This window comes from Pan troglodytes, chromosome 10 (genome assembly GCF_028858775.2).
Source record: "Pan troglodytes isolate AG18354 chromosome 10, NHGRI_mPanTro3-v2.0_pri, whole genome shotgun sequence".
NCBI classification, from domain to species: Eukaryota; Metazoa; Chordata; class Mammalia; order Primates; family Hominidae; genus Pan; species Pan troglodytes.
Genome location: NC_072408.2, coordinates 129,943,497 through 129,967,884, shown reverse-complemented (window position 1 = coordinate 129,967,884; position 24,388 = coordinate 129,943,497). Strand labels below are relative to the sequence as shown.

General features: G+C 49.3%; 1 protein-coding gene across 25 annotated transcripts in view; it reads left to right on the top strand.

Annotated features, from left to right (window-relative positions):
* PITPNM2 (phosphatidylinositol transfer protein membrane associated 2) overlaps positions 1–24,388 on the top strand; it is a 164,563-nt gene that overhangs the window by 24,051 nt on the left and 116,124 nt on the right. For 22 of the 25 annotated variants that reach the window (XR_010147815.1, XR_010147816.1, XM_054663753.2 and 19 more), the window contains exon 2: positions 16,603–16,706. The exons of 2 other annotated variants lie outside the window; for them this stretch is intronic. The gene's annotated coding sequence lies outside the window, so the exon portion shown is untranslated. Of the gene's footprint in view, positions 1–16,602; positions 16,707–21,575; positions 21,738–24,388 lie in introns of those variants that run through there. One more of the 25 variants, XM_054663763.2, reaches the window with a different exon arrangement.

The following is a 24,388-nucleotide window of genomic DNA, read 5'->3' as shown; positions in this document are numbered from 1 at the left end:
GAGGGATGAACCATTCGTGCATTCTCCAAGGGCAGGGCTCTCAGAAATTCCCTGTAGCTTTGTGGTCCCTTGCCCTGGCATCCCCTAGACCACCGTGCTGAGGTCAGTGTTTGGACGAGACCCCAGTGAACAGAGCCTGGTTGTTGGAAGTAAATCTTTTGCTCCTGCTGGAAACCAGAGAACAGACACTGCTTCATCACTGCTGTCATTCATGCAAGCTTCATCACATTTTCCCAGTCATTATCCTGATCTTTCTCAAAGGCAATTCTTGCCTCTCTTTCAATCAACAGAGAACCCTAGAGATAATTCAGTCTTTGAGGGATTGCTGAGTCATTCAGCTGACTGGGGCTACCACGATGAAGCTGAAGTTCCAATGTCATGAACCAGGCTGTTCTTGGAGGCCACTGAAGGGGTGGATGGATGTGTGTCTGCCAGCTGTCCCACAGGCTGAACCCATCATGCTGGCCATACTTCCTAAGTCATCCTCCCTCCTCCCTAGTTCTTTTTCTTTACTCACTCAGTGTGGTTTTGCTACTTTTAATTTTCTGCCTTATTTTAACCATAGTGGTTTGCATGACCACCAGAGGGGTCAGTGTGCAGTTCTCCTAGGACTAAAGCCCTCCAGCTTTGTGACAGCTTTTCGCCTGAAGCTTGGTGGTCTGATCTGCAAGTTGGCCCTCTTCTAACTGGTGGGAGTTGTAGTCAGCTTGCTTGCCAGACTGGATTGTGGAGAGTAGTAGGGCAAGAGTGAGAGGTTAATAGGGCAAGAATTCCCAAGCTTACCCAAGGATATGCATCAATCCCTGCAGAACGCTTAGCAGTTATATTCAACTCACTGAAGGGTCTGCTTGGTTTTTAGATCTTCTTTCTGATTCTTTAGGGATATGAGGGTCACAGGATTAAAAGGTAGAGCCTAGGCTGGGCATGGTGGCTCAAGCCTGTAATCCCAGCACTTTGGGAGGCCGAGGCAGGCGGATCACAAGGTCAGAAGATCAAGACCATCCTGGCTAACACAGTGAAACCCTGTCTCTACTAAAAATACAAAAAATTAGCTGGGCGTGGTGGCGGGTGCCTGTAGTCCCAGCTACTCCGGAGGCTGAGACAGGAGAATGGCGTGAACCTGAGAGGCGGAGCTTGCAGTGAGCCGAGATCCTGCCACTGCGCTCCAGCCTGGGTGACAGTGCGAGACTCCATCTCAAAAAGAAAAAAAAAAAAAACCCTAATTTTTTTTTTTTTTTTTTTGAGACAGAGTCTTGCTCTGTCGCCCAGGCTGGAGTACAGTGGAGCAATCTCGGCTCACTGCAACCTCGGCCTCTGGGGTTCAAGCGATTCTCCTGCCTCAGCCTCCTGAGAGCTGGGATTACAGGTGCCTGCCACCACGCCCAGCTAATTTTTGTATTTTTAATAGAGACGGGGTTTCACCTTGTTGGTCAGGCTGGTCTCAAACTCCTGACCTCGTGATCCGCCTCCCTTGGCCTCCCAAAGTGCTGGGATTACAGGCGTGAGCCACAGTGCCTGGCCTGTACCATGCATTTTCTTTGCATTCTGCTATTCCAAAAGAAATATTAAATATTGGCATTTTAAAACATAAAATAATTAGAATTGAAATTTTAAAAACTCTTGTTAAATCTGTAGCATCAACTTAAATGAACCATCAGTGGTGTGCATCGTCCTTTGATATGACTGAGTCTGCTTTTTGTATCCAGATATCAATTATTTATTTGTTTTTGCTTCTACCTAACTTCTTCCTTCTCTAACAATTCAAGACTCACAATTTTCTAGGATTCAAAGAACATTGTTTTTTGAGTGCTTTAGAATCATTTACTCATTCATTCTTTCACTTACTAAAAAACATTTAACATTTGGGAGGTTGAGGTGGGCAGATTGCTTGAGCCCAGGAGTTTGAGACCAACCTGGGCAACATGGCAAGACCTCATCTCTACAAAAAAAATACAAAAATTAGCTGGGCATGGTCACACATGCCTGTAGTCCCAGCTACTTGGGAGGCTGAGGCAGGAGGATCAAGGGAGCCCAAGAGATCGAGGCTGCAGTGAGCTGTGATGTCACCGCTGCACTCCATCTGGACTACAGAGCGAGACTCTGTCTCAAAATAAAAAAAATTTTTTTAACGAAACATTGAAAAGGCTATGCATGACAGTGCACCAGACATTAGCAAGATTCTAAAGATAAATTAGATACATTCCTTATGGAACTTACAAACTCATAGATTACAGTTCAGTAATAAAATATAAAGATCATATATATTTTAAATATTATTTGGGTAAGTAAGTAATGCATTATACTTGGTACCGAAGTGAAAAGCAGCTACAGGCAAACCTAAGACTTCTTGCCGGGTTGGGGGACGGGGGAGGGATAGCATTAGGAGATATACCTAATGTAAATGACGAGTTAATGGGTGTAGCACACCAACATGGCACGTGTATACATATGTAACAAACCTGCACGTTGTGCATATACCCTAGAACTTAAAGTATAATAATAATAATAAAAAAGACTTCTTGCCACCCCTGTCTTCAATATCTTAGTTTTCCTTCCCAGAGACAGTGATGGTTGCTAGTTTTGTGTGTGTGTCCTCTTTCAGAGAGATTCTCTGTATATATTAATGTATATTACTTTTTAATTTTTTTTTTTGAGATGGAGTCTCGCTCCGTTGCCCAGGTTGGAGTGCAGTGGTGTGATCTTGGCTCACTGCAGCTTCCGTCTCGTGGGTTCAAGTGATTCTCCTGCCTCAGTCTCCCAAGTAGCTGGAATTACAGGTGCACACCACCATGCCTGGCTAATATTTTGTATTTTTATTTTATTTTTTGAGACGGAGTCTCACTCTGTCGCCCAGGCTGGACTGCAGTGGCACAATCTCAGGCTCACTGCAACCTCCGCCTCCTGGGTCCAAGCGATTCTCCTGCCTCAGCCTCCCGAGTAGCTGGGGTTACAGGCATCTGCCACCACGCCAGGCTAATTTTTTTGTATTTTTAGTAGAGATAGGGTTTCACTGTGTTAGCCAGGGTGGTCTCGATCTCCTAACCTCATGATCTGCCCGCATCAGCCTCCCAAAGTGGTGGGATTACAGGTGTGAGCCACTGTGCCTGGCCACTTTTTAAATTTTAAATTAAAAAAAATTTTTTTTTTGAGGCAGAATCTTGCTCTGTTGCCCAGGGTAGAGTGCGGTGGTGCGATCTCCACTCACTACAACCTCTGCCTCCTGGGTTCAGGCGATTCTTGTGCCTCAGCCTCCCAAGTAGCTGCGATTACAGGAATGTCCCCCTACACCTGGCTAATTTTTGTATTTTTTAGTAGAGCCGGGGTTTTGTCATGTTGGCTAGACTGATCTCCAACTCCTGGCCTCAATTGATCCACCTGTCTCAGCCTCCCAAAGTGCGGGGATTATAGGCATGAGCCAATGCTCCCGGCCTAAAAATTTAATTTAATTTAATTTTTTTTGTTTTTTTGAGAGAGAGAGGGTTTGCTCTGTTACCCAGGCTAGAGAGCAGTGGTGTGATCATAGCTCACTGCAGCCTCAAACTCCTGGGCTCAAGCAGTCCTCCTGCCTCAGCCTCTTGAGTAGCTGGGACTAGAGGCACGTGCAACTGCACCTGGCTAATTTTTTTATTTTTGTAGACATGGAGTCTTGCTATGTTGGCTAGGCTGGTCTCAAACTCCTGGCTTCAAGCAGTCCTCTCACCTCGGCCTCCTAGAGTGTTGGGATTATAGGTGTGATCAACCTTGCCTGGCCTATATTACTTAAAAACAAAGCTAAACACAAATGGCTGCCTATTGTTGTGCGTCTGCTTTTTTGACTTCACAATACATAAATCCTGCAGATGGTTCTCTGTTGGCTCATGTAGAGTTGCTCAGTTCTTGTAATGGTGGGCTTAGTATTCTGCTCATGGGTGGACCATCATGTGTTAAACCAGGTCCCTGTTGATGGGGTTTTAGATTGTAAGAGCAGAAGATGGGAAGCAAACAGTGCTGTAGCAGGCATCTCAATAAGTAGGTTTTCATGCAAATATACTCTCATGTCTGTAGAATAAATTTCCAGAAGTAGAATTGCTGGGTCAAGGAGTGTTTTTCTTTTATTTTTGTTAGCAATTGCTAAATTGCTCTCCATAAAGGTAGTACCAATTTACACTCCCACTTACAATGTGTGAGTGCGAGGCAGTGGTTTTCAACCTCAAAACCCCAGGCAAGGAAGAGCTTTTAAGTAAAATAAAAATCTGGAAAAAACTCCTTCTGTGTGAGAGCCTTTTCTACCGCAAAGGGCAGGCTGTAGGGTAGTTCCTGGCATAGCCAGTTAAGACTGTTCATTCCCATTAGCTGCCAGCTTGCACACGACTGAGGGGCTCTTGGGTTTTTGGATTCCTGTAGTCAGGTTGTGGTCTGGAAGATATGTTCCTGGTAAAGGGTGGGGGCAGCAGCTACCTTGCCCCTTCTCTGTCAGCTTGTTTACCACCGAGTATCTAAGAAACACCAGAAGCTAACCTTCAGGGAGGTTATGTTTTTGGGGGAGCTCAGATGTGACCAGGAGGCCTATCAACAGGCTTGCGACTTGGATTTCCCAGATCTGTAAGTTGACGTCATTTCTTTCTTTCTTCTTTTTTTTTGGAGACGGAGCCTTGTTCTGTCACCCAGGTTGGAGTGCAATGACACGATCTTGGCTCACTGCAACCTCCGCCTCCCAGGTTCAAGCGATTCTCCTGCCTCAGCCTCCTGAGTAGCTGGGACTACAGGCGTGTGTCACCACGCCCGGCTAATTTTTGTATTTTAGTAGGGACGGGGTTTCACCATGTTGGCCAGGCTGGTCTCGAACTCCCGACCTCAGACGATCTGCCCGCCTTAGCCTCCTAAAGTGCTGGGATTACAGGCATGAGCCACCGCACCAGGCCAATTGACATCATTTCTGAAGATATTCCCCAGGGAGCTGGGGGCAGGAGGAATGGAGAGTTAGTATTTGATAGGTACAGAGTTCAGTTTGGGAAGATGAAGAAGTTCTGGAGGTAGATGGCAGTGATGATTGTGCACTTAAAAATGGTTGACGTGTTAGATGGGCATGGTGGTGTGTGCCTGAAGTCCCAACTATAATACTTGTGAGGCTGAGGTGGGAGGATCACTTGAGCCTGGGAGGCAGAGGTTGCAGTGAGCCAAGATCATGCCACTGTACTCCAGCCTGGGTGACAGAGCGAAACCCTGTTTCAAAAACAAACAAACAAAAGGTTGACATGGGCTGGGCATGGTAGTCCAAGCCTGTAATCTCAGGGACTCAAGAGGCAGAGGCGGGAGGATTGCTTGAGGCCAGGAGTTAGAGACCACCCTGGACAACATAGACCTTTCCTCTACTAAAAAAAAATTATGTTAAAGTCAGATGTAGTGGTGCGTGCCTGTAGTCCCACCTACTCAGGAGGCTGAGGCAGGAGGTTTGTTTGAGCCAGGAATTCAAGGTTGCAATGAGCTGTAATCATGCCCCTGCACTCCAGCCTGGATGACAGAGTGAGACCCTGTCTCAAAAAACAAATAAAATAAAATAAAAATAAAAAAGTTATTATGGTAATTGTTATGTTATGCGTATTTAACCACAAACACAAAAAAAGGTATAATTCACTGTAGCTATCATCTCATGAACAAAAGGAACACTAAGAAGTAGGAAAGATCTAAGAATAAAGAAACTAAGTGGAGCTTTTTGATTTTTGTTTGTTTGTTTTTACACACGGTCTTGTTCTGTTGCCCAGGCTGGAGGGCATGATCATGTCCTACTGCAGCCTCAAACTCCTGGGTTCAAGAGATCCTTCTATCTCGGCCTCGTAAAGTGTTGGGATCGCAGGTGTGTGCCACCATACCCCGCCAAACTGGAGCTCTTTGAACAGCTTGGCCCATTAGCCATGTTCTCATTTCTCCTTGAACCGGTGAGAGCTTGGCCAGGCCTGGCGCTGACCTGCTCACTGGGGTTTGGGAGTCAGCAGAGAGGCCTCTGAGGGCTGGAGCCAGAGTCGGCTCCCCAGAGAAGGAGCCTGGGCTGGGCCTGCAGCAGCTGTGTGTTCTGAGAAGATTCTATTCTCTAACTTGGGAGACCTGGGGCTGTCTCATTTCTCTGTGTTTAAACAAGAAGTGTGTCTCTGGCCTGCTGCCGGATGTTTTGGAGGCTGGTTCAAGTGAAGCACCCAGTGATCTGGGTGTGGTCTTCGTTATGCTTTTCCATTTTCCCCAGGGGCTCAGATAACTTTTGCAAAAAGAGCAGGTGAGCAGAGCAGATGTTTGTTTAGAATGACATGGTGGCTCAGAGTAGGTGCTCAGAGAGGTTGTCCCTGCTGGGGCTGTGGTGTCTGACCAGCAGGGAGGAGCTTTGCAGAGGTATTGTGTGGCCTCTGCACAGCCATCCTGCCCTAAGGTGCTAGGTGTTGTACCAGCAAAGGTCATCATCCCAGACTGTAATTACTCTCAGGAAACATGTGCCACTACATCTCAGTGCCTTTAGAGGATGTGGATGTGAGCTCACTCTCACTGGCCAGGGTGTGACTGACAGTGAATTAGCTTTATGCCACATCTGGCTGAGGGCTCTGACTCTTCCATGATCCACTCTCCATATGAGAGGTCTGTGGTCATCACTCTACTTGCAGAGAGAAAGGCACTAGTCCTATAGAAGACCAAGGAACTCCTATGGCACTCTTGACAAGGAGGCTGCTGCCCTGGGCCAGTGCCTCCCAGCCAACCTGTGACTATTAGACCAGAATGCTGCTTAGACACCTGTCGTCTTACCCCTCCTTTCACAGCCAAAACACAGATTCCAGGAGGTGAGGGGCCGTCGAAGCTCACAGCCAGTTGGAGTCAAAACTGGCTCTTGAACCCAGTCCGCGAACTCAGGTCCTGAATGCTCTGGTTGGGGCATTTTAAATCTTAGAGGGTGTTAGTTATAAGGTGACCTTAAATCTGCGGGTTCATATTTGACAAAACCAAAGCCAGGCCTTTGCTGCAGGTGTGCCCTCAGAAAGCCCTTGTCAGCTATGCAGCAAAACCCCGGCAGGCCATACAGGCACCTGTGATGAGTTTCCCTTTGACTCACTGGTTGTGAAGTAGGTAACACGACTTCACCATATTCACAGGGCAGTATGGTTGCTGAGCTGACACAGCCTCCTCACGTGGGTGGCAAGCGTATGCTTCCCATTAAGAAAATTGCTACTTTTGAACGGGCTCCCAACAGAACTTTTTCTTGCTTACTAAAATTAAGAAAATAATAATAAAACAAGCCACTCAACACCCCAAACTCAAAAAAAAAAAAAAAAAGAAAGAAAGAAAAGAAAAAGAAGAAATATTTAGCATTGACCCAGAAAAAAAGCCTCTGTATTCAGCCTGATATTAGTACTCATGGAGCCACATGGATGGAACGAAGAAATTTTCGTTTAGGTGTGATTAAGATCACATCCTCAGCCGGGCGCGGTGGCTCACGCCTGTAATCCCAGCACTTTGGGAGGCCGAGGCGGGCGGATCACGAGGTCAGGAGATCAAGACCATCCTGGCCAACACGGTGAAACCCTGTCTCTACTAAAAAATACAAAAAATTAGCCAGGCGTGGTGGCGGGTGCCTGTAGTCCCAGCTATTTGGGAGGCTGAGGCAGGAGAATGTTGTGAAGCTGGGAGGCGGAGCTTGCAGTGAGCCAAGATCGTTCCACTGCACTCCAGCCTGGGTGACAGAGCAAGACTCTGTCTCAAAAAAAAAAAAAAAAAAAAAGATCACCATCCTCTATGCTTCTAGATAGAGCACAGCCTTTAGTTGTGCTACCTAATCCTCGTCCCTACCTCCCGAGCATGACAAAGCTTAGGCAGAAGCTGCTTCAAACACAAATGAACTGTGCTGAATTTTCCTCTGAGCATTCTCAGCAGTCCCAGGAGATCATTGGAGAAATCCCCCAGGTGGCCACAGAATCAGAGCTGTCTTGCTGCGTTAAGTCTTGTTGGATCACTTGAGTCCTGAAGAGGCCCTTGGTAAAGGGAATAGTTAGACTATTGTCATCAACGCTGAGCCCAGATACATCTGGGAGTGGGAGCTGGAGATCTCTGCCCCTGACCTGCAGGTGACTAAAGCTGACAGTGGACACAGGCCACACGGACACAGCCGAGTGACACTGTTTCACGTCCCTGCAGCCTGGCCTCCATCAGCACTAAGGCACAGTATTTGCGGAAGGGCCATGTGTTCGACAATACTTACCACGTCCAGTAGCCAGATGGTCTAAACAACCCATCAGTGGTATGGTATGTAAATATTTTCCATCATTATCATGGTGCTGCCGTGTTGACATTAACGAAGATGAAGAATTACTCTGAGGAGCTCTCCGTTAAGAGCCAGTCAGGCCGCAGGCGGGGCTGCAAAGCTGTCCGTACACCCTGGAGGCTGACAGCTTTCCAGGCTAGCTTGGTTTCCTCTTGCTTCCTCCTCCCAGGCACAAATTCCCTCACACACTGGCCCCGTGGACATTCCCCTCAGAACTCTTCCCAAGCACAATGTCTGTTTCTCATCATGAACTAATGTTTTCCACTATTGGGAAGAGCTTTGTGACCCAGCATATTTCCCTCTTTGCTTTGCCTACCAGGAAGCACACAGCTAAGATTTTACTCATTTGCTTTTAGATTGTTCTCAATTTGGAGCCTTGATAGAGATTTTCTCCCTCCTGTTTGGTTGCTTTCTTTCTTTGCTCATCTCATGTTTGGTGGGAAAATGTGGTGAGCCTATGTTGTAAGGTTTTTGGAAGCAGGCAGTATGGATAGAGCTTGAACAGGTTCCCATCATGATCGCAGAGTACAGAACTGGTCTGTATCCAATCTCCCTGAACTGTCACCTAGACTGGTAGTTCTAAGAAGGCTGAGATTAGACCTCAGCCTAATTCTCCTGTGTATCTCCTACATATCTGACAATTAGTATCAATTTGGTGAATGTATTAGTTAAGTAATGCTAGCTGCTAGACAATTCTCTAGTCTCAGTGGCTTATCACAATAAAGGCTTATCCCCACTCTTGTCTTAGTTGAATTGCATGCTCTGTGAGTGGCCTCCATGTGGTGAATTGGGGACCCAGGATCCTTTCACACTGTGGCTCTCCCATCCCTTGGGGCTCCCCTGGAGTTCTCCAGTGAATCTGTGCAGTCAGCTGGCTGGTAAGCAGAGAAAGAGGGAGCATAGGAGATTGCATGGGGCATTCTGGGGGCCAGGCTTTGAAGTGGTGGACCTCCCCTACTCATATAACTAGTCCCGTAGCCTCACCTAGAGTCCAGGGGGCTAAACATATGATTTAGGGAGAGGAAATTGGACCATGCCAGAGTCTGTCATAGTGAGATATTGAACAATGAATGAACAAATCCATGAAGGACACAGAGAGCAGAGCAGGGCTCCAGGGGCACACGTCTGAGGAGCCCAGTGAGCACTTCTGTCTGCCTTGCAAACCTAGATGCAAGTCATTGGACTTGATGCAGGGCTTTGGATTACAGGTCAGTATTCCCTTCTGTCCAAATCATAGGATTGTAGAATGTTGGAGCTGAACTGAGAACCCTTTCAGAGGTCATCAAGCCCAGCCTCCTCACTCTACAGATGGGGAAACAGAGGCCCAGTGAGCAGAGCTGACTTACCCAGAGTCAGCAGCCAGAACTCTGGTCTCAATCCCATGCCAATGATCACTTCACTGCACTCAGGGAATCCCATCCATATCTCTGTCCACAGTGTGCAAACCCCTGCTCTGCACAGATAGCTAGAGAGTCGTGTAATTAAGTGACAGCTTGAGTTGATCATCTGATGGCCCGCTTACTCCGTAGGATCACTGGAGAAATTCCCCAGCCTCACGACAGCTGTTTGAAACTCAGCACCGGCTTCATTTCAGCATTCACTCCATTGGGATATTGGGAGTGGAAGACTACTCTCTTCCTAAGACTCATTTAAGCACTAATGTCTCTCAGCAACTCTCATATGTGAGGATACAAAAGGTCTTCATGAGTCTTATGATGGAAGTAGAACTTCCTGCAAACCCGCTAGAGAGCTGGGCCACCGTCAGTTACCTACTGCTGCTTAACAGAGTGCGTCCAAACATAGTGATGCAAAATGCCATTTTATTTATTTGCTCACAGTGTGGCAATTTGGGCACGGCCCAGTGGTAAGGTTAGCTCATCCCTGCGCCACTGGTGTCATCTGGAACAACTTGACTACTTGGGGTGGGGGACCCATTGACAAGGTGGCTGGCTGCACTCCTGTGGCTGGTGAGATGGTACTGGTGCTTGGCTGTATCTGCTAGGGCTGCTGGCTGGAACATCCGTTCCCCTCCTCATCACCCGTTGGGCAAGGTACAAGTGGTTGGCTTCTTACCTGGCTTCAGCTTCCCTAGAGTTCAAATGCAGAAGCATCCAGGCTGCCACCACCACTTCATTCTCCTCACTCCTCTCCTCCTTTTTTTTTTTTTTTTTGAAACAAGGTCTTGCCCTGTCACCAGGCTAGAGTGCAGTGACATAATCATGGCTTACTGCAGCCTCAACCTCCTGGGCTCAAGCAATTCTCCTGCTTCGGCCTCCTGAGTAGCTGAGACGCAGGAATGTGCCACTGCTCCTGGCTAATTTTTGTATTTTTTGTAGAGATGGGGTTTCTCTATGTTGCCCAGGCTGGTCTTGGACTCCTGGCCTCAAGTGATCCTCTTACCTTGGCCTCCTGAAGCACTGGGACTACACATGTGAACCACCACTCCTGGCCAGAATGTCTGTCTTTTTTAAGGCTAACATTCCATCATGTAGATAGACTACATTTTGTTTATCTGTTCATCTGTTTGTGGATGCCTGGGTTGTGCCCACCTTTTGGCTATTGTGAAGATTGCTGCTGTGAACATTGGTGCAGAAATATCTGTTTGCATCCTGCTTTCAATTCTTAGCCAGGCCTCCCTAAGCTTAGAGATACAAACCTGGCACAGTGTTACTTCCATCCCATACTGTTGGCTAAAACAGGCCACAAGGCCAGGCTAGATTAAAAGGGAGGGGACTCCACGAGGGCATGGCTCATTGAAGGCCACCAAAGTAACAGTCCCCGGCAACCACCGTGGGAAAAGATCTTTGCAGACCCATTCACACAAACCCTTCCAAAGCCTGGCTGTGCTCCTGGATGCCTCTGGAATATCCAGGTTCCCATGGCCCAAGCAAGGTCCTACTGGAGCCACTCAAACCAGAACCCAACTGTTCCCTCCCTTGGAGAAGGCTGCACGCTTGTGCTGTGTTTTGTATTGCTGATGGTGGTGCCTCCTATTACATAATCTGTTATTCTGTGCTGCACAAGGCCCTGGTTACTTGTCAAAAGTTTCTAAAAGCCAGCTGTATCAGCTCCAGGCAACTGGGGGTGCTGCCTCTCCCTCATAGTATTAGTCACTCTGTACTTAGCTAAATTTAACTTTTTATCATCCAAATGATATTTTTGTGGGCTTGGGATTTTACATAATGCTACCAACTGCTGCAGGCTAAGAATTTCTCCTCTTTGTTATGCGTGTGTGTATGTGTGTGTGTGTGTGCATGTGTGTGTGTGCGTGTGTGTGTGCGCGCGCGTATTGGGTTTTTTCCCTCCATCAACTTCTGCATGGTTAAGCAAGGCTTGTTCAGTTTCTCTTCCCCTGCTCTGCTTTCCCAGGTCTGGGTTTTGTTCTTTGGGCTCTGCTTTTGCCACTTGCCAGCAGAGAGAAAAATCGCTCCTAACAGTCTTTTAATGGCCCTGCAAATGCTTCCACCTTCACTGGAGGTCTCTCCACTTTGAACGTCTCTGAGGGTTTCCCTGCTGCCTCCAATAATCTGGGCTTCTGAAAGAGAAGCTCAGCTCCAGAGTAGAGTGTTTGTTGAAGAAGATGGAAGGGAGGAGGAGTAGGGTCATAAAATAAGAAATCCAGCCAGCCAGCCTGCCCAAGACATGGGGTCCATGATGCCAGCTCCTCCTCTTGGCCTGTGGGAGGGTGGGTAATGGTGGAGGGTTCAGAGCTGTTCTTGGGAGAATACAGGGAGGTGGGCGGGTGAGAGGATGGAGACCCAGCCTCAGAAGGGCCTGGAGCAGCATGCAGGGAGCTGGAGACACATCTCAGCCACCTGACTTTCCCTGAGTCCCCACTGCTCAGAGGCTGTAGCACGCCTGGCCCTCATGCAGGGATCTCGGGTCTACACCGTAACTGTGCCTGGGAGGTGCCTTCCTTCATTTTCCGGAGGAGGAAGCTGAAGATCAGCTCAGTGAGGTGAAGCAGCGGTAGTAATCACAGCGGCAGCAAAACACTGAGCACTTACTGTGTGCCAGGCATGGTGCTAAGCACTTGCTTTCTTTAGCTCATCGACTCTTCAGCCATTCTATGAATTAGGTACCAGTATCCACTTTCTTTTTTAGATAGGGAAACCAAGTCCCAGAGAGGTTAAGCAGCTTGCTTGAGTGAGGCCTCATAGCTGGGAAATGGAGGACCACATTTCAGAACCCATCTACCTCCAGGACTCCTCTTGCCACCCAGTTCCGTGGCCTCTTCTAGGCTACATGGCTTTCCAAGGGGCACACTGGGACAAAGGGGAGAAATGGCACTTGGACTGTGCTCATTTCCTGGCGTTACTGGGCTGATTCCAGCCTGATTCCGGCCTGATCTAGTTGCCAGGTTCCTCCCATGCAAGCTGTCTTTAAAATAAAGCAGGGTGTATATGTATAGGCGGTCTCTGGGAGGATTCGCCAGAAACTGGAATTTGCCTTTGGGCAGGGAACTGGGTGCTGGGGAACAGGGACAAGAGAGAAACTTACTCTCACCCTCTAACCATTTTATCCTTTTGAGTTTTGAAGGTTTTCAAAATACAGATGCATTACTTGTCTTAAATTAAGTGATGTTATCTTATTAAAAAATTAGGAATAACTAGGTGTATACCCAAAAGAATTGAAAATAAATGTTCACACAAAAATTTGTACAGCGATGTTCACAGTAGCATTTATTCACAATAGCCAAAAGGTGGAACCAACCCAAATGTCCATCGATGGATGAATGGATAAACAAGATGTAGTGTATATAATGGAATATTACTCCATTATAACAAGAAATGAAATACTGACACAAATGCTATAACATTGGTGAACCTCAGAAACATTATGCTAAGTGAAGGATGTCAGACACAAAAGGATACATATTATATGATTCCATTTATGTGAAGTATCTAGAATAGGCAAACCCATAGAGGCAGAAAGATTAGTGGTTGCCAGGGGCAGGGAGGAGGGGAGGATGGGAAGTGACTGCTTATGTGTACAAGTTTTCTTTTTGGGGTGATGAAAATGTTCTGGTATCAGATAGTGGTGATGGTTGTACAACATTGTAAGTAGACTAATAACCGTAGACCTATATACTTTGAAAGGGTGGGGTTTTGTTGGGTTTATAGATGGTCTTGCTGTGTCACTCAGGCTGGAGTGCAGTGGTGTGATCACAGTTCACCGCGGCCTTGATCTCCCAGACTCAGGTTACTCTCCCAACTCAGCCTCCTGAGTAGCTGGGATTACAGGCATGTGCCACTACACCCAGCTAATTTATGAATTTTTGTAAAGATGGGGGGTCTCACTATGTTGCCCAGGCTTGTCTTGAACTCCTGAGCTCAAATGATCCTCTGCCTCGGTCTCTCTAAGTTCTGGGATTACAAGCATGAGCCATGGCACTTGGCTAAAAGGGCGGGTTTTATGGTGTGTGAATTATATCTAAATTGAAAAAAATTAGGAACCATGCCTCCAGATGGAGTCAAAGGCCATGCATGGTCTGTTGTCAGCACTCTGGACAGTTTGCCGTGCTTCCACCTACCATACGTATGGGTCTCTCTCTACCCATTCCTTAGCCACCTGCCTCACAGTCGCCATGTCAACGGAGGCTGGAGACAGCAGTGTTTAACTTCGGCAGCACTACCCACTCATTTGGAACTTACACTTTCCACAAGGGCCAGCCTGAGACGTGTGGACGTCTGGGCAGGCTAGTAGCTGGCACCCCATCAAACTGGTATTCTTTAAGTGTTTGTTTGACATTTATTTAGTGGGGATGAGGAGAGACTGATATTCTATTAATAGGAATCGTATAGAGAAACAGATTCACTTGCTAATTCACTTTCTTGGACTGAAACAGAGTCAGGGATCTGAAAATTTTTTAGGAAAGCAATTCTGACTTCTGTTGTTCTTGTCCCCTAAGGTATCTTTTTGTTTTGTTTTTCTTTCCCCTGCAGTTTTCCAAATCATTCAAGCAGTATATTGAAGATTTAGGCTGGGTGCAGTGGCTCATGCCTGTAATCCCTGCACTTTGGGAGGCTGAGGTGGGCGGATCACGAGGTCAGGAGATAAAGACCATCCTGGCTAACATGGTGAAACCCCGTCTCTACTAAAAATACAAAAAAATTAGCCGGGCGTGGTGGCAGTCGCCGTAGTCCCAGCTACTCAGGAGGCTGAGGCAGGAGAATGGTGTGAACCCGGGAGGTGGAGCTTGCAGTGAGCCGAGATAGTGCCACTGCACTCCAGCCTGGGTGACAGAGCAAGACTCCATCTCAAAAAAAAAAAAAAAGTATATTGAAGATTTGGATTTAAAACTTAAAGGAATGAAATGACATTTGTTCCTGGGAAACAGCAACACGATGTATTATTTGGTCTTGGATGCCCTGCTCCCCTCCAGGACTGTGACTACATGTGTATGGAACGTACATTACATGCAACAAACCCCAGCAAGGAATTGTGTTTTATTGTGACTTTCCATGTCCCCTTAGGGCAGTGGACAGATTCACTGTTTACCATTTATGTGAGGGGTCACTGGAGGAAAACTGAGTTAGCCAGCAGCACATTTTAATTTCTTTCCAGGGATGTTTTGAGCCCCCTGCCCCTAGAGGTCTGTTCCCCAAGTAGCTGCCTACTGGGTTGGCTCCTTAGCCTGACCCTGCATTCACTTTTTTCACTTTTAATACTTTTAGTCAGAAACATAATTCCCTGCAGTGCCTCTCTTTGCGTTCTGAGAGTGCTTTTTTCTCATAGCCCCTGTGGATCTAATTCTGCGGGGTGTGAGTCACCACTGCCCTTCTCACCCGCTGAGAAGTATTGTGGTGGGCTGGAGCGGGGCTGGTCTACCAAATCTGGCTCGCCATTGATGGGTGCGTTACCATGGCAAACCCTCAACCCTCTCAACAGCTTTCCTCACCTCGAACATGGGGAGACTTCAGAGTTGCTGGCCTCAACTGTGGCCTACGGTGGCATGTAGAGGCAAGGCTGGAAGGCCAGCTTGCTCATGGTCACTGGGAGGGCTGGGACCTGCATCCACTCTGCTGTGGGTGCCTGGGCTGTTTCATTTGTTCCGGGGGTTGAGTGTGTATGTGGGTGTGTACATGCAGCCGTGGAGACAAGGGGCTGGGGCAGGACAGCGATGGAGCCTCAGTCCCACAGAGGAGCCTGCACGGGGGTGGGCATGCAGGACGCGGTGGTGGTGGCAGGGTTGGAAGAGCCGCCCGCTCCCTGCAGCCACACCTCCCACTGCTGTGTATTGCTAGCTATCTTCACACCTCCCCAGTTCCACTCTCCCTCCTCTGTCTGGCCGTTCACTTGGCAGTTGATGACTTTGCCATCCCCAGCCACCATTCCATTTCCCTTTGTTAGGGCTGTGCTTGCCCCTAGCGGGCATGGACTGGTGTCTGAGGAGACCCCCACCATGCCTGTCCTCAGCTCTTAAAGCAGGGTTGCCCTGGAATTGGGCATCAGTTCCTGAAACACTCCCAGCTTCCATAGCCAGCAGATAAGCAGCCTCTCTGTCATGGTCATTGGAGAGCCCTGTAGGCTGCTACCTGCTCTCTGGGCCCAGGGTCAGGAGGCTTGTATGTGTGTCAGGCAAACAAGAATGTGTGTTGAGCTGCGAGGTGGGCTACCCGGCTTGTCTGTGGTCCCTGTAGGAGCCCTGGGTTGGGTAGTGGCTTCAGTGGTAACTGTGAAGACTTTGTCATCTCTGAGGCTGTTGGACCTGCGACTCTTTGGAAATCCATTTCTCCACCTTTTTCATTTTGTTTTGAATGCTTGTCTCTGGCCTCTGGGTAGTCAGATCACACTCTGCCCAGCTGGAGGGGCTTGCTGGAAGGCTGGAAGCCATTTGCATCACCCCACAATGTGACCATGCCCCTGTCCCGGCATCAGGACGCCATCCTCTCGGACTGTGTCTCCCACTCTTCTTCCTGCATTACCTCATTTTCCAGCCTCCTCTCTGCGGTCTGAAGTCCTCCAATCCCAGTGGGGTTCATGAGTGAAAAATCAAGATTTGAGACAGAGCTCCAGGGGCCTTCGAAAATAAGATGGCTTATGGTGTGTGCTGGTGGTCTCAATTCCCACTCCCTGAGCAGTTTTCCTAAGTAGAAGGGGTGCCGGGCAATGTTGGGGTGTATCTGTCACCAATTCTGAGTTAGACACTTGCTTCCTGAATCGTCCTGGGCTGGGTCCCTTTGTAAAATGGAGACACCTTTAGTCAGATGTCCCCTGTTCAATCCTCTTGGTCCATCGGCATTGTGGGTCTCCCAGTTGGATTGGTGTGGAGTGATCAGAGTCCAGGTGTCTCACCTCCTCTCCCATTGTGCTTCTCCCTGCAGGATGCTGGCACATGTGTCCTGGTCCTCAACACCCTTCTGTGAGCCTAGGGACCCATTTCTCCTCCTTTGACAGGGACATCAGTGGAGCCTTCTCAGACCCACAGGTAAGGCCATCCACCTGTGCAGTAGCACCCTACTTCCCAGAGCTGAGGCCCTGCAGGCCACCCTGGCCTTTGGAGTTTGAGGGTACGGAGACTTTATTGCTGTTTCCCTTTTCCCCTAAAAACCGGACTATTGTTGGGTGCAGTGGCTCACACCTGTAATCCCAGCACTTTGGGAGGCTAAGGCAGGAGGATCACTGGAGGCCAGGATTTCAAGACCAGCCTCGGCAACATAGTGAGACCGCATATCTCTGAAAAAAAAAAAATTAACTGGGTGAGGTGCCACATGCCTATAGTCCCAGCTACTGGGGAGGCTGATGTAGGACGATCACTTGAGCCCAGGAGTTCGAGGCTGCAGTAAGCCATGGTCGCACTACTTCACTCCAGCCTGAGTAACACAGTGAGACCCCGTCTCTTAAAAAGACACTATAAACCTGACTTTATCTGATTAATGTGGGGTAGATTGTATTTATTGATTACGCTTTTGCAAATATTGACTTCTCTTCACTAAATACGAAAGACCGATGTTCTGCCTCTGGTAGCTTTCGATTCCAAATAGGATAAAAACTGCTTGGGTCAGCCTTTGAGGCCCCAACGGCTGCTATTCTCCTGTTTATAGAGCACCCCAGGGTGGCTCTTTTCTGTTTGCTCTTGAGGCTTAGCCTGGCCTGCTCTACCCTTAGTACATGGAAGAGGACAGGCAGGAGTTTTGCTTCTTCTGTGCCTTGGCTGGGAAGCTCAGGCTCTGGCTACTCCCTGGCTTTGGCAGAGAGCAGAGGCTGGGCTGCTGCCTTGCTCAGCTGCCCGCAAGTCATGGTCAGTGGCCCAGAAACAAGCATGAGTGTGGTTTTTAATGCACCATCCCTCTGGATGTACAGTGAGAAGCCAAGGCTGAGTGGAGGGTGGGCCTGAGCCTCTGTCTTGAGTCTCAGGGAGTGCCAGGTCTAGAGATTGAATGGCCCAGGGAGTAGCAGTCTCTTCCCTCCCACCCCCAGCTGGCAGCAGGAGCCCCTGGCCTCCCAAGCTTCTTTCCATTTCGTATTTCTGCGTCTCAGGCACAATCCCTGGCCTTGGCCCCATTTTCCACGCCAAGGCCTTTGTTGGGTGGAACAGGAGGTAAAGTGATTTTTCCTTCTTTTTTTCCTAAATGTTGATGAACCCTTCTCCTGTACACTCATTGGCTAGTTTCAGCTTTGGAGGCACGGAGGATGGATGTTCCATCAAGGGAAGCTAGCAAAGCTGAGGTGAGGATGCTGGTGGGGGTAGGTTTAATGTACCCAGCCCCTGCTGCATGGGGCTAAGTCCCACAGTAACCATGAGCAGTGCCTGTTAGGGTCCCTTTTTACACAGGAAGCCGAGGCTCAGAGATGGCAGATATCAGCTCCAGGTTGCACAGCTAGTCAGTGGTGGGATTGGGATTGGACCCCGAGTCTAGACCTGGAAGCACATGGCATGGTTTTTCAAATTTGGCCTGTGACTCACAGGGCCCTTGGTTCAGCCCAGGCTCAACTGTTACTTGCTGTCTGATCTCGGGTAAGTCCCTTCCCTTCTCCGGGTGCCCTCATCCTCGCTGGGAAGATAGGGCACGTTGTGATGGGGCCTCTTAAGTTGCCTCTGTGGCTCCGTAGTTCCAGGCTGGCACCGTGGACTGTTATCTTCTCTAATTGCTCATTCTTTTCAGTTGCTGTGAAAAGGCCTCCAAGTGCTAAGAAGAGAGAGTGCTATGTTGTATTTTTTGTTTTTCTGTTTTGTTTTAATTCACTTTCCAAGGTGTCCCAGCTACTGGGAGTGGATGTAGGGGAGGGCACATAGTAACACTCAGCCCTGACTTGCAGCTTCTCCAGGGGTCACTCGGGTTCTGCGGGGTTGGGGCCTCGTGGTTGTCCTATTGCCAAAGGTCTTGGCTGCCACGTTGAGGCAGGGCCCGGTGAGAGCTCTTCTGCCCTGCATGGCCTGAGCACTGACATTGCTCTGAGGGACGCTGCTTCAACACAGCCTTGGTCTCCTGTCTCCTTTCTTACAGGAAGGAGGTTCTATTCCTTCTTAACAACTGCATTCCAGAGTGCAGTGGCTTTGCAGAGACCATGGCCTTGCAGCTCACCTCATCCGAAGGTCTTCACTTAGACCTAAAATGTCTTCAGGAATTGTTCTGCTCCACTCATTTGTCCATAAAGTATTTATTGTTACTTAGTATGCACCAGGGACCATTCCAGTTGCCAGAGACGCCACTGTGAACAAAACAGACAGGCATCCCTGCCCGCGTCTAGTTTATATGCTGGTACATTCTCTGCGCTTTGCTTATGCAGTTCCAGCATCCTGAAATTCCCTCTTCCCACCTCTACCTGTCAGGTTCCTGTTTCACCTTCCAAGCCCATTTCAAACAGCTCCTTTCCTCTAAATTTCTTTGCAAGGCCTGGGTCCACATTAGCCACTCCTTCCTCCCTCTGTGCTGTCACGGCGTACTGCTTGGACCTCAGAATTCTTGGCATCATTTTCCCTGAAATATTTCAGTAAGTGTCTGTGTCTGCTGTCGACCTGGGAACCTTGTAATGTGGGAGACTTGCCTTTGGGTGCCATCCTTTCCCCCCAGATCCTGGACTAGAGAGCTGGTACCACTTGCTTTTCCCAAAACCCTCCCCTAGAAAATGGCAGGCCCCATGTGAGGATGATTAGGGTTGCCCCCTCCATGCCTCTGCACCCTGCTTGGGAGTTTGTGGCATAGTGACTACCGGGCCCTGGTAGCGAGAGTCATGGGGTGGAGGGAGGCCACACTCCCTGGGGTTCGCTAAGAACGAGATCTTTCCTTCTCCTCTCTCCTCCACAAAGGACTGAGGAAGGAAAGGGCTCAAGGACCAGGGTTTATTTTTAGAAAAGCTCCTTGCCGTGGAGGAATCCAGAGCCCTTCCTTCCAGAAGGTGGGGGTGGCAGGTGGTGGGTGGGGTAGCTGGGGTTGTGTCTCCTACTGCCTGGCTGTCTTTCACAGTAGGGGTCTGCCTTAAAGAGGAGGGTCCCAGCCAAGGAGAATATTTGACCTTAGCCCTCACAGTTGAAGATGTTTGCCATTCGGCATTGGTGAGCAGAGCTTCTGGCATTGCCATGAGCTTCAGTGTCCCTTGGGCAAGAGCTCAGCGGGGAGGGTCCTGGGCCCAGGCAGTGGCTTCCTTCCGGACTCCCCGTGGCTCAGGCAGGGAGGGGCACTTCCTGCCATTGTCTCTGTGACAGGCCTCAAAAGGTCACTGTCTCCTGAGGAGAAAGAGAGCTCATGACATGGGCAGGGCCTCAGACCACAGCAGCAATGACACAGACTTTCCAGGGCACGTCCCCACCTCCCCATGCTGTACCCCCATCCCCACCTCCAGCCCCTTGGATGAAGTCCCATCCCAGGTGAAGAAGGGACTTATCTCCATCCGTAGCAGCAGCAGAGCCCTACCTGCAGCGAGGGCCTTGCTTCCTAGTCCCTCCTCTCAGGCAGCCCTAGTCCCACATGGGAATGCAGGCCTGTCCGTCCCTGTGAGGTTTAGGTCTGTGATAAGTCTCGCATGTTAGAAGGCTGCCCAGAGAGCCCAGAGCATGGGGAGGTTATGGAGAGGAAGTAGAGGGCTGAGTGCCCTCATGCCCTGGAGCAAAGATGCTGCCCTGAAGTCCACAGAGAGCTCCTCCTCAGCTCCTTTGCTGTCCCCACAGAGCTTGGTAGAGATCTGGGCACAATCTGATGACCCATGTCATGCCCTGGCCAGTTCTGTCACCTGTGCCCCTCCTGACTGCTCCCATCTACATTTTGTTTATTGATATGGTTCTTTGACACACACCTGACGCTGCTCAGTACGCAGGGCTTTAGCCAGAAATTGCTGGCTCTTCTCAGTCTCCTCTTCTTCCTGTTCCCCAGAGCTCTGGGGACTGACCCCTGCATTTGCCTTGTTTGCTCTGATGCAGCATGTCTTCCTGAGAATGTACTTTCTTTTCTTCCTGTTTTTTTTTAAAGGAATTATTTACTTATTTTAGAGATGGAGTCTTGCTCTGCCACCCAGGCTGGAGTGCAGTGGTGTGATTATGGCTCACTGCAGCCTTGAATTCCTGGGCTTAAGCAGTCCTCCCACCTCAGCCTCCTGAGTAGCTGGGACTACAGGTGCACACCACCACACCTGGCCCAGAATGTATTTTACTTTCAACAAGGTGGCAGAAGCCTGCATTCCTCTGGCTTGTGTTGAATTGTGCTTCAGAAGGATGTCTTCTGGCTGCCGTGTTGAGAGCAGGCTATCTGGGGTGAAGAGAAGAAGCAGGGGGCCTGTGGCAAGACGATTGTTTCTGGGCGATGCTTTTGGTCACTTGTTGAGGTTTGCGCAGGCATACCATGCTTGCAGGCGGGTGGGCATGGGTCTGTTTCACTTGTGCTCTTCAGGACAGGCAGGGCCAGGAAGGAAGCTGGCCTGGCCTACCTGAGGGCATGTGAGGCCGGGTGCCCTGCTGTCTTGGTCAGTGGTGGTCTGGGGCTGGGGGTTTCTCTACATCTCTGCCTGCAGGTTCTCAGCATGGGAAACTCTTTCTCACCACCTTTCTTTTCCTTCTTCCTCTCGTTTCTGCCTTCCCTTGGCTCTAGTACAGAGCCCCTGTCTTCGGTTCATTTCCAGTACTTCTCCATGGTGGGTATCCAGTGCACTCACGTTGATGACCTCATCCCACCTGCAGGGAGGCAGCTGGAGGCATGACGGCTCAGCACTCCAGGTGCCTGGAGGCATTCCCGTATGCGCTGAGCCCTCATGCCTCCCGGTAGCCAGGTGTCGTCAGCAGGAGCTTTCTGGATCTGTGTCCCCTGTGTCACTTCCTTTCTTTGTTTCTTCACACACTTCCTGAGATGTGAACCCTGCCTGGGACAATCGCTTTTGTTCCTGGAGACAGTGTACAGAGCTTGGAATTCTCTGAGGGGTTCCTGAGATGGCGCCATTCAAGCCGGGGGGTTGAATAGCTTGACTCTTCATTTCAGCAGCACGATTGACCGCTCAGTGGATCAGCAGCGATTCATTCCACACGTATTTAGTGAGTACCTACTATTCTAGGAGCTGGGCATAAAGACGTGATAAAATGTTAAAAACTTCTGGCCCTCCTGGGGCTTGTATTCTAGTGGGGGTAGACACTCGATAGAAAATAGTCAGTAAAACCTGTAAGCACATCAGATGGTGATCAGAGTTGCAGAAGTAGGGGAAAGGAAGGCCTCCCAAGTTGGGGACATTTAGGCGAAGACCTGAAGGAGGTGAGGAGTGAGCCAGGATGGTAGCTCAGGGAGAAAGGCCCTGAGGCAGGAGCTTGTCCAGGATGTTCAGGAAACTGGAGTGAGTGAATGAGGGGAAGAGAAGCAGGGGAGGAGGTCAGAGAATATTGAGGGCCCCGATGGATCAGGGCTTTGCAGGCTGTATCAGCACTTTGGCCCTGACTCTGAGTGACCTGAAGCTTCGGAAATGTTTGAGCAGTAGAGGGTCAGGATCCGAATTGTGCTTTAAAAGGATGGTTTCTGGCTATGGTGATGAGAGCAGGCTGGATGGGAGGAAGGGAGGAAGCTGGGTGATTGTGGGGAAACAATTGCAATAGGGAGTTTCATGCGTGTCCATGTGAAGAGACCACCAAACAGGCTTTGTGTAAGCAATAAAGCTTTTAATCACCTGGGTGCAGGCGGGCTGAATCAGAAAAGAGAGTCAGCGAAGGGAGATACGGGTGGGGCTGTTTTATAAGATTTGGGTAGGTAAAGGAAAATTACAGTCAGAGGGGGTTTGTTCTCTGGCGGGCAGGAGTGGGGGTCGCAAGGTGCTCAGTAGGGGAGCTTTTTGAGCCAGGATGAGCCAGGAAAAGGACTTTCACAAGGTAATGTCATCACTTAAGGCAAGGACCGGCCATTTTCACTTCTTTTGTGGTGGAATGTCATCAGTTAAGGCAAGGACCGGCCATTTATACTTCTTTTGTGGTGGAATGTCATCAGTTAAGGCAGGGCAGGGCATATTCACTTCTTTTGTGATTCTTCAGTTACTTCAGGCCGTCGGGGCGTATAGGTGCAAGTCACAGGGGATGCGATGGCTTGGCTAGGGCTCAGAGGCCTGACAGGGAGAGGCAGCGGGTGTGTGGGGGCTGCGAGCCTGTTCGGCCCCAGATGTGTTCTAAAGGTAGAGCCAGGCCAGGCATGGTGGCCCACGCCTGTAATCCCACCACTTTGGGAGGCCAACACGGGCAGATCACCTGAGGTCGGGAGTTCGAGACCAGCCTTCAGCCTGATTAACATGGAGATACCCTGTCTCTACTAAAAATACAAAAATTACCCAGATGTGGTGGTGCATGCCTGTAGTCCCAGCTACTTGGGAGGCTGAGGCAGGAGAATTGCTTGAACCCGGAGGTTCAACCTGGAGGCGGAGGTTGCGGTTAGCCAAGATCACGCCACTGCACTCCAGCCTGCGCAACAAGAGTGAAACTCCATCTCAAAATAAATAAATAAATAAATAAAATAACAAAATAAATAAAGGTAGATCCTAGAGGAATTCTGAGGCATTGGGTGCCTCTTGCTTAAAAGAAGGTTCTTGTGGACTTGGAGAGATGCAAGAAGTCATCTAGGCCAACCTTTACACCTAACCCACTGGAAAACTGAGGCCTAAGAAAAGAAGTGACTTGTCCAAAGTCCCATGGCAAGCTGGTTAGTTGCAGAGCCAAAATTTGGGCTTCTGGAATGCAGGTCCAGTGTTTTTACAGCTGAAACAATGAATGGTTCCAGTGAGGTTGAGGGCCAAGGGAAGAAGGGCTGGCCCCAGGGTCCCAGAGCCAAGCCACAGGGTCCTGACAGCACCCACAGAGGCCAAGCCCAGCCTCCGCTGGCCAGCAGGAGCCTGAGACTTTGTGAGCTGAGGATTCTTGGCACTCTGGGCCTTCAGCAGCTCTCTCTGGACCAGCATTTTCACCTTAGCTGGGCTGCAGTCTTGACGATGTCAGGCCTTGGGCAGATCAAAGTCAGTGCTCCTGTGCATTATTCACTTGGCTCATGCTGAGCCTCCATGGAGTGTCAGGCCCGAACAAATAAGAGAGTCTTGCTGTCAAGGAGCTAACAGTTCAAGGGAGACAGACGAGCAAACCCAGGGAGCCTGTATCATCAGGGTCATAGGTTCATGTTAGAGGCATATGCAGGGAAATGGCCAAGATCAGGGATCATCACTGTAAGGACAGTCACTAAAACAACTTCTCCTGCCACCAGATGCCCCAGGGAACACAAACCAGAGGCCTTGTGTCTACCAAGGTGGTTTGTTTAAACCCATGATTCAGTTAGCCTGGTGTGGTGGTATGTACCTGTAGTCTCAGCTACTCAGGAGGCTGAGGTGGGAGGATTGCTTTAGGCCAGGAGGTCAAGGCTGCAGTGAGCTATGATTACACCATTGCACTCCAGCCTGGGCGACTGAGTGAGACCTGTCTCTAAATAAACAAATTCATGATTCAGTCCCTTGGAATACAACGGGCAAGGAAGGTTGGTGGGGGCTGAGATCTGACAGCCCTACAGGTAACTGTGTCACCAAGAACAGGTTTCCCTTAAACCTCCAGGACCCATACACTTAGGTTGATCACTGTGGGGTGTCCTCGCATTGCATCGAGTGACTTCCATGTGCTTCTCTGTGAAGAAAGCTGGTATTTTTCTTTTTTAGTGTGCAAGGCTGCTCTAATGA